This window comes from Tympanuchus pallidicinctus, unplaced genomic scaffold (assembly GCF_026119805.1).
Source record: "Tympanuchus pallidicinctus isolate F22 unplaced genomic scaffold, pur_lepc_1.0 scaffold9, whole genome shotgun sequence".
Lineage (NCBI taxonomy): Eukaryota > Metazoa > Chordata > Aves > Galliformes > Phasianidae > Tympanuchus > Tympanuchus pallidicinctus.
The window spans coordinates 13052427-13067878 of NW_026294813.1; the positions used below are offsets into that span (position 1 = coordinate 13052427).

Below are 15452 nucleotides of genomic sequence, written 5' to 3' on the forward strand. Positions count from 1 at the left end.
CCAATCCTGTTGCTGATCACCATTGGCAGGTGATAGTTACATATAAACTTTGTTAATTTCAGTACCTCTTATTAAGCAGTCTTTTATATTTAAACTTGTGCAAGTATAAACTGATTTATGATTGATTAAACTGATTAAACTGATTTGAAATATATTTATATAAGGAAGTGTATGAATGCCTTTAGATATATTTGTACACTCCTTACTGTACATATGTATAGAAATATTTACATGGCTGTATACAGAAATATCAGGAATAAATAAAGGCCCTTGAGAAACTTCCAGGTAAACAAGAAAGCAAAGTTTTGTCTGCCAACCAATCACTGGGTATGCTGGGATCTCAATGTTGTAATTAACAAAATGGTGGCTGTGACAAAATGGTAGCCGCATAATGGGAAACCAGATGACACTTTTAGTTCTTGAGTAACAATGTCGTAGATTCAGAAGCCAGACAGACCCAGAACACTGCTATCACTTGGGTTATGGCTGTAGCAAAATGGCAGCCTCATGTGGACAAGATGACACAGTTTGTTGACTTGTTCTGGAAAACAAAGGGGCTTGTGGACAAATGAGTCATGTCCCCTTGAGGGGCTGGACTACAGCATGAGAGGGGGGTGCTGGATGCTTGCTGTGTCCTACCTGGGTTACAGTTGTCCTCTGACAATTTGCCTCTTGCTTCAAGAAGGAAGTACACAGTCGCCTGGTGGCCAGGGAGGCAGCACTGCCTCAGTACAGATGGGCTTTTCTGTTAGGTAAATATTCAGTAGAAATGGTCTTCTGGCCAAGATCTGGCCATCTTGCTACCTCATTTGTTGAACTTGTCTTGTCTTTTTTCAGAATCTAAAAGGCCATAGGCAAATGGAAGAAGAAATCCTTTCTTTAGTCAATAGAATAGGCGGTCAGTTTGTATTTAGTGCCTGTATGCTTCTTTCATGTGCAGAGTTTTGACACTTGGATTTGCTTAGTCATACGAAGGAGAAAAAATATAACAAAAATAAATTTAACAGGTGTAATTTAGGAGCAGGAAAATGAAGAATAAATTGCTAAAATTATTGTGCACCTTTCTCTTAATGAATCATCCATTCCTAGGCAGTGAAAACTGAGAGACCTGCACGATCTGAGTGTTGATAACTTGCTAAGAAACTGATGTAAGAAATTGAAATCAATGTAAGAAAGCCTAGAAATAAGTAACAGCAACATCGATTCTTGAATAAAAAAAATAGTGTTTTCAGAGTAGTTCAGTTTCTTTCTAAAGAAGGATGAATCTTGAGGAAGTGATGTTATACATGAGAACTATTGTGAGGCTTTTCATGAAATTTTCATAAATTAATTAGAAAAACATAGTCAAATGGAATACTTTCCTGAATGCACTGATCTTAGGAATTCTGTGGAGAATTGGTTATCAGCAGGTCATTTTTCAAATAAAAACAGTTTGAAACAAGCTGCACTCTGTTCTTTGGTATAGGGAATAATTAATATTTGTTTAGTGACCTGGATAATGTCATGCCAAAGGTATAAACACATTACTAAAACAACAGAGAGATGAGAGAGCCTGCATTTACTGGTGAACATGAAGAGAAAGCAATGATTTTTATAGGTTGCTGAGTTGTTTCTGAAAAACAAGTGACGAGCAAGGTGCTGCTCTTCAAAATGGATTTTCAGTCACACAAATACAGGAACACATTAGTAAGTCAGGAAGATCTTTTGTATAAATAGGAGTTATGATGGTATACAAAAGGAGTGGAACTCAGTAATGTCATCCTGCTGTGCAAAAAGTAAATACCATGCCAGGATTTGTAAGCAGCAGTCTGGTTGGTAGTGAACAACTACCAAGTGTTATTTTCAACATTTTTAACTAAAACATTTTGACATTCTGAGGCACCGTGCTTCAGAGAAGTCTGGAAGAGGGTAAAAAGAATAAAGTCAGAGTGGAGATCGGTCATAAGCAGTGTCCCGCAGGGGCCACTCTTGGGACTGGTGCTTTTCAACATCTTCCTCAATGACATACACGATGGCAAGTTGAGGACACCAAGCTGAGCGGTGCGTTCAATACACTGGGGAAGGGAAGGCATCCAGAGGGACCTGGATAGGCTGGAGAGGTGGGCCCATGAGAACTTAATGAGGTTCAACAAGGCCATGTACATGGTGCTGCTCTTGGGATGCAGCAGTCCCAGATATTTATACAAACTGGGGGAAGATCTGCTTGAGACCAGCCCTGTGGAGAAGGGCTTGGGTGCCCTGGTGGATGAGAAGCTGGACATGAGCCAGCAGTGTGTGCTTGCAGCCCGGAAGGCCAACTGTGTTCTGAGCTGTGTTAACAGAGGAGTGGGCAGCAGGGAGAGGAAGATGATTGTCCCCCTCTACTTGGCTCTTGTGAGGCCCCATCTGGAGGACTGTGTCCAGACCTGGGGCCCCCAGTATAGAAAGAAGGTGGAGCTTTTAGAACGGATCCAGAGGAGGGCCACTAAGATGATCAGAGGGCTGGAGCGCCTCTCCTATGAGGAAAGATTGAGGGAATTGGGCTTATTTAGCTTGGAGAAGAGAAGGCTTCAGGGAGACCTCAGTGTGGCCTTCCAGTACTTGAAGGGGGCGTATAAATAGGAGGGGCAATAACTGTTAACAAGGGTGGATAGTGATAGGGCAAGGGAGAATGGTTTTAAACTAAGACAGGGGAGGTTTAGGTTAGATATTAGCAGGAAGTTCTTCACACAGAGGGTAGTGACACACTGGAACAGGTTGCCCAGGGAGGTTGAACAGAACAGGCTGTGGATACCCCATCCCTGGAGGCATTCAAGGCCAGGCTGGATGTGGCTCTGGGCAGCCTGGTCTGGTGGTTGGCAACCCTGCACATAGCAGGGAGGTTGAAACTAAATGATCTTCGAGGTCCTTTTCAACCTAGCCCATTCTGTGATTCTATGAAAGTCTGGAAAATGTGGCATATGAGAAAATGAGACTGGTAAATAAGAGAAGACAAAAATTATACATTTGATCTGCTCAAAGTAATGTTTCTTAGCTTTGCAGTGAGTCAGTACCTGTTGTTATTGTTGTTGTTAGGCTGCTAAAAAAATAATCGGATTAAGTTGCTGCAGGGAAGATATGGATCAGATATTAAGAACATTGTAACAATAAAGATAACAAAGCAGTAGCATATATTGCCTAAGGAGATTGTGAAATTCCTGTAACTGGAAATATTAAAGAAAAAAATAAAGCAAATCTCAGGAATGAAATTGGCATTTTTAATCTCTCTCAGTGGGATTAGAGGAGATCTGTTCTGGGATCCCTCCTTGGTGCACCTAGATGATCTAAATGACATGATGATCCAAATGATCTGTGAGCTCTTCTGGTCTATGATTTATTGAGAGAGTTTCATGCATGAAATTACTGGATGGTATGTTCTTTGAAACAGGAACAGTATCTTTTGTATTTGTACAGCACACAACAAAGCAATCCAGACTAAAGACTGCAATTAGTATAGAAACTATATAGTAATTTCAGTATCTGATTATCATGCTATGTTTTTTACTGCTGGAACATAAGAGTAAAATTCTCTGTGCTGTCAGAGAGAGCCAAATTTGAGAATTACCTGGCATCATTCAAATAATATCTGCTAATATGAATCTGATTGGAAGCTGGGACAGTGAGTGGCAAAGGTAAACATCACCTTGTAATATGATTTGTAATACAAGGATCAGCCATGATACACATTTTAGTATGTTTTTGTCAATAGTGTCACAAAACCAATTTAAGTATTTTACAGATTAAATGTTCAGGTGACATACTAGTCTTTTTAGAATATCACTTTGTAACTTCTTTACATTTACTATTCCGTCATAGTTCCTTCCAATTCTAGATTGTCATTTGTCCCATTTGTAGGAAGACTTTGACCTAAGTGCAAAAGCTGTGATATGTGATACCCAGAATAGCATTGCATATCATCAAAATGGCATAGACTCCATTTTGCTTTAATTGTAAAGCCAAGTTAAACTATCTAATGCCTGAAAATGCACTTGCTGTAAGTGCCATGGTCTTTTGGTGAAAGTCCTTTTCCAGACTGCAGTGCAATGGAGTAAAGTGAGAAGGTGGAGTCCATCTATGGAATGATCTGCCTGAATATATATGCTTCCTTTCAAGAACAGGTGAGATGTTCTTTATTTTGTGACGTGATTTGAGTACTAGGCTTTTGAGATGCTAAATCTGTAGTAATGTCATTGAACTGATTGCTGAGTCTGGAATGGTTGCTTACGTATCGTATTTGAAGAGCGTCTAGAATTTCTTTTTCTACCAGAGCACTGAAGATAAGTTACTCAAATCACATGATTAATAATACTACATTCCACTGACCTCAGGAGGCTCTTAACTCTTTGCTATATTCATCAATTACTATACAATCAATAATGTAGCTGATATCTCTGTGGCAGTGCTGTTCAGCCCCTTGATAAAGAAAAGTAATGGCATAATGAATGATCTTAATATCTTGGTTAAAATAGCATTTTATTTGTACTCTTTTAGAGCATTTGACTACTAAAACGGTGTTATATTATCACTATGATATTTACATGCAATTCTCTGTTGCTTAATTATAGCTGTAGTCTAGAAGAGATGGTACTCTGTGACTGTGTTAATATGTACTTTATCCTGAAAGATAACCTATAAAGCAAAGGCTTTACAAAGTGAAGCAAATTAGGGAAATCAATTCAGGCAGCAGATGAAAATGAGCAGCACACAGTGATGTTACAGAAAATGTTGATAAGAGTCTTTAATTAATAAAACTTGTGAAGAGTATTTATTAATTAGTGAATACTATATTTTCTTGAATAGGAATTTGGGTTTAATACTGGAGATTATGAAAGAAAGAAGTTACCAAATAAGAAGGCTGAACTTTGGATATATTAACCCCTGTGTATTGTTACATTAAAGCAATAATATTAAATAAAATGCTCAAGCTAATTTGCTCAGAAGTAGATTGATTGTCTTTGGATGGTACTGATACTTACATGTAGTTAAAACCTGTAATTTTCTATTTCAAGTACAAGAAATGTGATTATGTTTTCACAGCAACAGTATAAATCAGGGTTAACTTTTTGGAGTAGAGAGGTCCTTTATGGTTTCAAGCAGAGTCAGCTTTAAAACAAATCTTCATAAAGACATACATTTGATAAGTACGTTGCTTGACTTCATAAAGAGCATGAAAAGATAGCACAGGTTTTGAATATTGTGTTTTAGTATCTGTTTTTCCAAACAATTTTTGAACTCAGCTGCAGATGATTTACATAAGGAATTGTATAATCATTTCTTTAAATGATTTCGCAATCCCATGAAACTAGTTTCACTTCAGACCATTCTCTTTCTAAGTCAAACTTGAATATATGCATTTCTCTTTGTCTCTGCTGGTCAACCTGTTCCAGCACCTCATCACAATTACAGTACAAAAATTTCCCCTGATATATAACCTGAATCTCCCTTCCTTTAGTTCAAAACCATTCCCCCTTGTCCTATCATGATCTATACATTTAAAAAGTTGATTTCTCTGCTTATAAATTCCCTTTAAATATAGGAACAACTCAGTGAGTCTCCCCACAGGCTTCTCTTTTCCAGGATGAATAAGCCCAGCTCCTTCAGCCTGCCTTCATAGGAGAGGTGCTCCAGTCTTTGAATCATCTGTGTGGCCCTCCTCTGGACCCTCTCCAACAGCTCCACATCTTTCCTATGTTGGGGGCACAAGACTTGGACACAGTACTCCACCTGGGGCTTCCCAATGGCAGAATAGAAGAGGATAATCCACTCCCTCATCCTCTTGGGCACTCCTTTTCTGGTGGAACCCAGGATATCATTGGCCTTCTACATTGGACTACAAAACAGAGCATATAGAATCATAGAATCATAGAATCATAGAATCGCAAGGTTGGAAACGACCTGCAAGATCATCTAGTCCAACCACCCTCCCATTCCCAGTACCACAAGCTACTAAACCATATCTCTTAGCTCCTCATCTGGGCGCCTCTTGAACACTGCAGGGACGGCGACTCCACCACCTCCCTGGGCAGCCATTCCAGTGCCTGACCACTCTCTGAGAGAAAAAGTTTCTCATAATGTTCAACCTAAGCCTCCTCTGGTACAACTTCTGGCCATTTCCTCGGGTACTACTATTTGCCTGGGAGAAGAGGCCAGACCCTTTTTCATCGCAACCTCCCTTCAGGAGGTTGTAGAGTGCAGTGAGGTCTCCCCTGAGCCTCCTCTTCTCCAGACTAAACAATCCCAGCTCTCTCAACTGCTCGTCATAAGATTTGTGCTCCAGAACCCTCACCAGTTTTGTTGCCCTTCTCTAAACACGTTCTAGGGCCTCAATGTCTTTCTTGTAGTGAGGGGCCCAAAACTGAACACAATACTCAAGGTGCGGCCTCACCAGTGCTGAGGGGGATGATCACCTCCCTGCTCCTGCTGGCCACACTATTTCTAATGCAGGCCAGGATGCTGTTGGCCCTTTTGGCCACCTGGGCACACTGTCGGCTCATGTTCAGCCGAGCATCAACCAACACCCCCAGGTCCCTTTCCTCTTCAGTCATCCAACCACTCATCCCCAAGCCTGTGGCACTGCGTGGGGTTGGTGTGGCCAAAGTGCAGAACCCGACACTTGGCCTTGTTAAACCTCATCCCATTCACCTCAGCCCAGCGATCCAGCTTATCTAGATCCCTCTGCAGGGCCTCCCTACCCTGATGCAGATCAATACCACCTCCCAGCTTGGTGTCATCTGCAAACTTACTCAGAGTGCACTCAATCCCTTCATCTAGGTCGTCAATGAAGATATTAAACAGGATAGGCCCCAGCACCGACCCCTGGGGGACACCACTTGAAACAGGTCTCCAGCTAGACTTAACTCCATTGACCACCACACGTTGAGCATGGCCCTCCAGCCAGTTCCTTATCCAATGGAGGGTAAAACTGTCCAAGCTACGGGCAGCCAATTTCTGCAGAAGGATACTGTGACAGACCATGTCAAAGGCTTTGCTGAAGTCTAGGTAGACTACATCAACAGCCTTTCCCTCATCTACCAGTCTGGTCACCCAGTCGTAGAAAGAGATGAGGTTGGTCAAACACGACCTGCCTTTCATGAACCCGTGCTGGCTGGGCCTGATCCCGTGGACATCGCACTTGAGCCATGTGATCTCTCCCAGGAGGATTTGTTCCATGACCTTCCCTGGCACTGATGTCAGGCTGACAGGCCTGTAGTTTCCTGGATCTTCCTTACGGCTCTTCTTGTAGATGGGAGTCACATCAGCAAGCCTCCAATCCTCTGGAACCTCTCCAGTCAACCAGGACCGCTGATAGATAGCCAAGAGCGGCTTAGCAATCACCCCCGCCAACTCCCTCAGCATCCCAAGATGAAGCCCATCTGGTCCCATATACTTGTGATAAATTCATGACAGATATGAGAAGGTTTCCACTAAAATGTTTGTAAGGTTTGTTTGCTAAGGCATAAAATTTCAATGGGGGTATTAAAAATATATATTTTTTGTGTTCAGAAGGAAGATGTTTTTCATTATCATTCTTAACCAGTAAGTCTAATTAAAATGTTTAAGAGGCTAGAACATTCATTCTCATGGGATTTTAGGTAATCATCTCCAGTTGTATGCCAGTACTCAAGTGAACTTGAGTACAGCCTTTTAATAGAATACCCAATGACCTAGTTGACTATCATACTCTGTAGGATAGAAGCATTATGCTTTTTTTTTTTTTCTCCTGTTTGAAAGCTGGGTGAATAACTACTAAGATTTGTTTCACCTCCTAAATCCAAGTATCTACCTAGGATTCATGTTATTTATGAAAAACAAGATAGTTCAACTTCATCTGTTAGTAGTCCTATCTGGCATAAATGGGCTTGTCAGTGGACTACTGGACTACTGCAGGCAGTCCAGCATCATAGATGAGTGTTTCTGCTGCTGGATTATGTTTTGTCTTTTTCTCCCTTAATATTTAAAGACTGTATAAATAGGGACTATTTTAGACAGTTTGAGTTTAGATACAGAAGTTGAGACTTCACCATAACTCAGTTATAATAGCATTGGCTGGAGTTTGAGATACTGTATGATTTTAAGGGTCAGTCTTAATCATGTGTACTCTTGATGGCAGTTGTGAGAAGGTCCTTTACATACTCTATTAGCTGTGTCTGACTTCATTTTTATATTTGACCGGCAGGGTGGATGTGTGAGAATTTCTCTGACTCTTGGCTGAGTAAAAAGCTAATTAGAAAGGCTAACTTTTCCTGACCATCAGGATCTGTCAAAAAGCAGCGAAAGCTCCATTTTTAGCTGCAATACTTAAAGAATCTAATTTATCCGTGTCTTCTAAGATCTATTAATCCTGTGTTGGAACTGAAGTTTGAGTTCCATTCCTAGTATCCCAGAATTAATCCCTGAATGATCCAGTATCAGTCTTGAACCCCACTGATCCTTTGCAATGCACAAAACTCAGTGTACAGTGAAATACACCCTGATAGCTGGCACTACTGAGTGGATCCTGGAAACAAAAAACTGATGAATACCTGATTGCTGTTTCTTGGCTCCACTAAATGTTTATCAGCAAGTTCACACCTGAACTTAAGAATGCTCCATGTGTAGGAAAGAGGTAACTTTTCTTCTCCCTTTTCCTGCAGTATAGGGCCAGCTGAGCAGCAGCAGCCTGAACTGATTTACAGGCTTATGCAAGAAAGTAGAAACAGTGGATGAAAGAGTTATTCTCAATTAGTCAGCAATCTCAAATGGAAATATTGACTGTCCTCTTTTAGATGAAAACTGTAGTTTCTTCTAGATGCAGCAGATTAACTTGACTTGATTCAAAGTCATTGCCCTGCTTTGGAGATGGAAGATACAGTATGACCAGAAATAGGAGGAATTTAGGATACATTACTCAAGGGTATTCTTAATGGGAATTGTTTTAATACCTGATGTCAAGTAAAGAAGAATATTGAATTATTCGATACCTTGAATAGATGTCAGCTAACAAGTATTTCCATGACACTGCACAGCAAGTGAATGGAATTCCAGGCTTTACCTTTTAGTTCCTACAGCTGTCCTGTAGTTCATTGTTTAAATACAGGTATTTGTTTAGTGAAAGTATAAAGTGAATCACTGAGGTGACTCAGGCTTTAACAAAAATTTCAGGATATTTTTTAGTACTAAACTTTTCCATGATGGCCCACAGATCCACAAGCAGCAGTTTAAACCTAACTAAATGTGGACTAAATTGCAATATGGAAAGGGCAGTAAATTCGGCTAGGAAAGCTTAAGATATCTGTGTACATCAGTGTACATCAGTGTATTGTAGAATTACAGTATCATCATTAGGAAGGCAGTGAGGTGATGTAGAAGAGCCAGTGTGGCTTCACCAAGGGTAAATCCTGCTTAACCAACCTTAGTGGCCTTCTATGATGTGTCACTGCATCAAAGGACAAGGGAAGAGCCACTGATGTCATCTATCTGGACTTCAGTAAGGCCTCTGACATGGTACTCCGCAGCATCCTTCTCTCCAAATTGGAAAGATATGGATTTGATGGATGGAGTCTAGGGAGTGGTTGTCAATGGCTCAGCGTCTGGATGGAGATAGGTGACAAGTGCTGTCCCCCATGAGTCAGTGCTGGGGTGGATACTCCTTAATATCTTCATCAGTGACATCAATGGTGGGGTCAAGTGCACCCTCAGCAAGTTTGCTGATGACACCAAGTTGTGGGGTGTGATCAGCATCAAAGGGATGGAATGCCATCAAGGGGAACCTAGATAGGCTTGAGCAGTGGCCCAGATGAACCTTGTGAGTTTCAACAAATCCAAATGCAAGATCTTGCACCTAGGTCGAGGCAATTCCCATTACCAATACAAGCTGGGGGACGAAAGGATTGAGCGCAGCTGCTGAAAAAGACCTGGGGATTCTGGTGGATGGGAAGCTGGACATGAGCCAGCAGTGTGCCTAGAAAGCCAAATGTATCCTGGGCTGCATCAAAAGAAATGTGGCCAGCAGGGTGAGGGAAGTGATCCTGCCTCTCTACTCTGTGCTGGTGAGGACTCTCCTGGAGTACTGATAAGATGTATATGTTCTCAGGAGAGACAAAGACCTGTTGGAGTGCATCCAGAGGAGGGCCACAAGCATGATCCATGGAATGGAACACCACTATGAGGACAGGCTGAGAGAGCTGGGGCTGTTCAGCCTGGAGAAGAGAAGGTTGCGAGGTGACCTGATAACACAGTATCTAAAGGGGAGCTACAGGAAAGAAGGTTCAGACAGGGAACAGATTCTTTAGCAGGGTCTGTGAATGAGGGAAAATGGTTTCAAACTCAAAGAGGGTAGATTTAGGTTAGATATGAAGAAAAACTATTTTGCAGTGAGGGTAGTGAGGCACTGGAACAGCTTGCCCAGTGATGTGATGGATGTCCTTTCCCTGGAGACTTTCAAGGTGGGGCTGGATTAAGACCCTGGCCAACTTGATCTAGTTGTGGATGTTCATTGCAGGGGAGCTGGACTAGATGGCCTTCAGAGGAACAGTTTTTTTCTCATTCTGACCATTGTTAAATGGATTGTGCTTGACATAGATTTGAAATCACAATTTGTATGTACATCCAAATTCGGATAGAGCTGTCTGGACTCACTGACAGAGCGTTAAACAAAGTTTGAATAGGAAAGATAGTGATAGCCTGCTCACAACAAGCTGTGGGGGGTAGTATAGCTAAGTTAGAAGGACAAGCTGCTAGCAGGGTCCCTCAACCTGCTGCATCTTGTGATGGATATATTAGGCAGCAAGCTGGTGGAGCTTATCACCAGGGCTTTAAGCTATATTTGATGGTGGAGGAGGATGAACTGCTAAGGAAAAAAAGAGTTAGGAAGCACTGTCACTTTAGGAAGTAGCAGGGGAAAACGTCAGATTTTTCCTAGAGGTTTCTGGGAGGGCTTCTCCAGGAAGATGATGCAGCCGAAAGCCCATCTGAAGAGTCTCCAGTCTCCTACACAAATACACATACATATACACATAGCATGGGAAATAAGGAGGAACTGGAAACCATGGTGCAAGTGGGAAACTACAGGGAAAGATGGTAGGATGACTGGCATAACTGGAATTCTATTATTGAGAGCTATGAGCTTTTTAGAAGGGATAAACAAGGTAGGAGATGTGGGGATGTTGCCCTCTATGTTAAGAATGGGTAAACTAAGACAAGGTTCCCCTGATAAAGAGTCATGAACAGTTTGAGAGCTTGTAGGTTAAAATTATGGACCAGACCAATAAATGGCATCTGATGGCCAAGGTCTTCTACAGGCTACCCGATCAAGGGGACCTGGTTGATGAGGTCTTCTTGTTTCAGCTGGAAGAGGCTTCCTGCTTGCAGACTTACATCCTAATGGGGATTTCAGCCACCCAGATATCTGCTGGGAAAATAACACAGTGGGCTGCAAGCACTCCAGGAGATTCTTGGAGTCCATTGACAACAACTTTCTGGTTCAAGTATTGGACAGACCCTTAGGGATAAAGGAGCAGAAAGGGCTGATAGCACTTTAAGGATCCATTTCTGAGAGTACAAGAGCTCTCCGTCCCCCAGAATAAGAAGTCAGGCAGATGAGGCAGGAGACCAGCATGATTAGGCAAGGACCTTCTGGTCAGGCTAAGAAAAGAAAATGATAAGTATAAGCAGTGGAAGCAGATATGGATTGCCTGTGAAGAATGGGATGCTGTCTGGATATGCAGGGGTGTCAGGAAAGCCAAGGCAAAGATGGAATTGAGCTTGAGAAGGGATGTGAAAAACAAGAAGGGATTCTTTAGATATATTAAGCAGAAGACAAAGAAGAGTGCTTGCTAATGACACCAACCTAAGTGGCAAGGTTGACACAATAGAGGGGAGGGATGCCATCCAAAGTGACCTGGACACACTTGACATAAGAAGCATAAGAAGCAATGAAGCTTAACAAGGCCAAGTGCGAGGTGTTACACTGGGTCAAGGCAATCCCAGAGATGAGTACAGACTGGGAGAATAACTTTGAAAGCAACCCAGTGAAGAAGGACTTGGGGCTTTTGGTGGATGAAAAGGTGGATATAAGCCAGCAGTGTGCATTTGCAGCCAAGAAGGCCAACAGTATCCTGGGCTGTATCAAAAGAAGTGTGGCCAGTGGGGCAAGGGAGGTGATGGTCCTCCTGTGCTTTGCCCCCACGAGCATGCAGCTGAAGTACTGTGTTCAAACCTGGGACCCCCAGTGCAGGAACGATATGGAGCTGTTGTAGCAGGTCCAGAGGAGGGTCATAACAGTGATCAAAGGGAAGAAAGGTTGAGGCAATTGGGGTTGTTTAGCTTGGAGGCTCTGAGAAGACCTCTCTGGCCTTGTACTCGAAGGGAGCTTGCAAGCAGGAGGGAGATTTTTTATTAGGTCTGATATAGCGGGGGGAATGGGGGGAATAGCTTCAAACTAAAGACAGTAAATTTTGATTAGATGCTAGGAACTAATTCTGCGCTCAGAGGGTGGTGAGACTCTGGAACAGATAGCCCAAAGAGGTTGTGAATGTCCCATCTCTGGAGGCATTCAAAAGCAGGGCAGCCTGACCCAGTGGTTGGCAATACTGCCTGTGGCAAGGAGATTGAAATTAAATGATCTTAAAGGTCCCCTCCTATCTAAGCTATTCTGTGATTCTGTATGATTCTGTGAGATAATTCTCACTGGATCTGTAGGACATCGTATTCTACAATACCCCCCTTATTTTTTCCAATAGGCATTAGAGCTTTCTTTTTCTAGCTATGGGCAGATAAGTAGCCACAGCTTGAGGATCAACATCATGTTCCCAGATTTTTTTTTATTTCTTTGTTGATACTATCCTATTGCATAGGGATCCTACTGCTAGTTAATTTTAGCATCCTTAAAGAGGACTGCTGTTCATGTATTTAACTCACTTGTGTCATTATGAATTGTAGGAGTGGTTGATTTCAGTCATCCCTGGAAATATCTTCTGTTAGTTCCCACAAACAACAACTAGCATTTCCCAGTTTATGGTGTGTGTGCAGCTGTTTGTTTGTAATTGTGGAGACAAATACATCAGCCACGGGTGACCTGGGTTTAGAAGCTCTTTAGTTTCATGATTGGCTCTTCTTCATGTTCAATTTAGATTGAGCTTTCAACAACCTGGTCTAGTGAACTGTCTCCTTTTTCATGTCAAGGGGATTGAAACTAAGTGGTCTTTAAGGTCTCTTCCAACACAAACCATTCTGTGATTCTTTGAAATTCTCCCATAGTAACTCAGTGAAAGTGTTATCCTATCATCACAGCTATATTTGAATTTTTAGCTTGAGATGTCTTCATGCAAATAGGCATGAGGAAGGAAACTTGTTGCAAGTAAAAAGTACAGATGGATACCTGAAAAATGTCTTTATTGTATTTCTACTCTTTTGTTATTGTTCTTTTCTCCCCAAAGAATTGGACTGCTTACTAAGTTCAGTGATTCAGTGTCTCTATAGAGCCAGCCTTGATGGCTGCAAAAAACAGTTAAAAATGTTTTAGTAGTCCTCTGATGGCAGTCAGTAAAGTACTAGTTTTTCATTAGCTTTTCCCTTATCACATTTGAAATTTTTAGCTACATCCTCATATTTGAATCAGAACTCTGCAGAGATTATTCCTCATATATTTGCTCAAAACATATTGGCCTTAAGTGTGACTCCATAAGAGTTTAAAACATCTCCCTCTCCTACTTTGTTCTTCAACTGATATTCATCTGATTTGTTTGCAGAGCTATGATAACAAAAAAATAGCTCAACAAAAAGAAAAGTAATTAGCTTTAGTTCCTTGAACAGACTCATTCCAGGTTCAGGGGAGTACTGGAAACGGTACTGCAGAGAAGGTATGGGTATCTGGAGCTTGCTGTGGAGCAGTGTTGGAATTAATTGAGGTTAACATAGAAGTATATCATATAAACTGACTTAATTGCTCAGCATCACCAAAAAAAGACCAGAATGAAACTACCCATGTACAAAAGTGGGTTGTTTTTTTTTTTTTTTTGAGCATTGAGAGATAGCATTTACAAATAGGTTGAGGTTGAGGTTGACCCTTCTATATACAGAAATCTGTTTTGAAGGTGGATGTCCTTTAAGCCATGCTGACCCCCCCTTTCCTGTTTTACAATTTTACAGTTTACAACTCTGCCTGTTAAAATTTTATTATCTGTCCTGGCTGATATATCATGCCATATCCAGTGTTCTGGTTATTTTCCTCCATTCTAAGCCATGTAAGTCATAAGCTAATATTACAGTGCATTTTATGTGTAAACCTTCAGACTGGTATAACAAGAATGATTGCCTGTCCCTTGCTTGAAATGTGTAAAATCCCATCAGTTTCCCAATCTCAGTCCTGTTGTGCTGCAAGAATGAAACAATCACCTAAGACAGCCTCTTGAATGTTCAACAGTGTCCAGTGATGAGTGGCAGCTCCTTAACTCCCATGTAAATTGTCCCCATGAGGCAAATTGAAGAGATTAACTTCATGCAGTAATAATGAGGGTTTTTTTAACTGTTTCTTCATTTTTAATTTCTGCTATGTAAGAATAATAGTCAAACATACTTGCTTTCCTTTATTAATGCAGTTCACAGCATGCTGGTGTAGGCAGTTGTAAGGGTTGAGGCAAGAACGTTTTTGTAAATAACTGCCAGTCTACAAAGTTTGCTTGTGTTTGATATGATATTGGTGGATGAAAAATTGCTTCCAGTCTCCTTGGTTCCTTGGTCCTAATTTCCCCCAGAGAGTCTCCCATGCTTAGCTTGGTGTCTGTCCTGAAACTTGGATCTGAATGTCCTTGTCCACATAATGAGTTGTTCATCAGGCACTGTAAAACATCTAGCTACCAAGTAGCTCAAGTGTTAGTTACAGTTCTTGGCCACTATCCTAGCTCAAAGCCTCCATAAGCATTCCCCAGTGCTTAGGACAGGAATGCAATGCAGAACAGTTAAATTGTGTCCTGCAGCCTCTGTCATGGTAAACACAGCACCATGTATGCCCCTCTTGCTATTTCATTTCCTGTTGTTTTCGTCCCCAGCTGTGCTGAAGAGATTTGGCTCAGGAAGTCTGTCATGTTGTTCCTTAGAGAACCTCTAATGTAAACATTCTGGTGCACATTATGGAGCAGATATATTACTGCATAAAACATAAGCTGAAATCATGTGTATAAAATATATTGCTTGCACTGAAACTGTCTTCCACTTTGCCTAAAATATTCTGCTGAAATTAAAAATACATAGAGAAAACTGTGTTAATCTTACAGTCAAGCAAAGACTCCATATTTTTTTTGTTGTTTTTAGTTAATTGGTGAATTCCCTGGATAAGACACATGACTCAGTAAAACATGACATGTTGCCATGCAATGAAGATTACAGCTGCACGGAAGTGCAGTTTATTCAGAAGTCTAGTTCAGGCTAAATATCTAATTTGACTGGAGAGATAGCAA

At 41.4% G+C, this 15452-nt stretch overlaps 1 protein-coding gene across 23 annotated transcripts in view; it reads left to right on the forward strand.

Moving 5' to 3' along the window:
• PRLR (prolactin receptor) overlaps window positions 1-15452 on the forward strand; it is a 195493-nt gene that overhangs the window by 104422 nt on the left and 75619 nt on the right. The window lies entirely within an intron of this gene.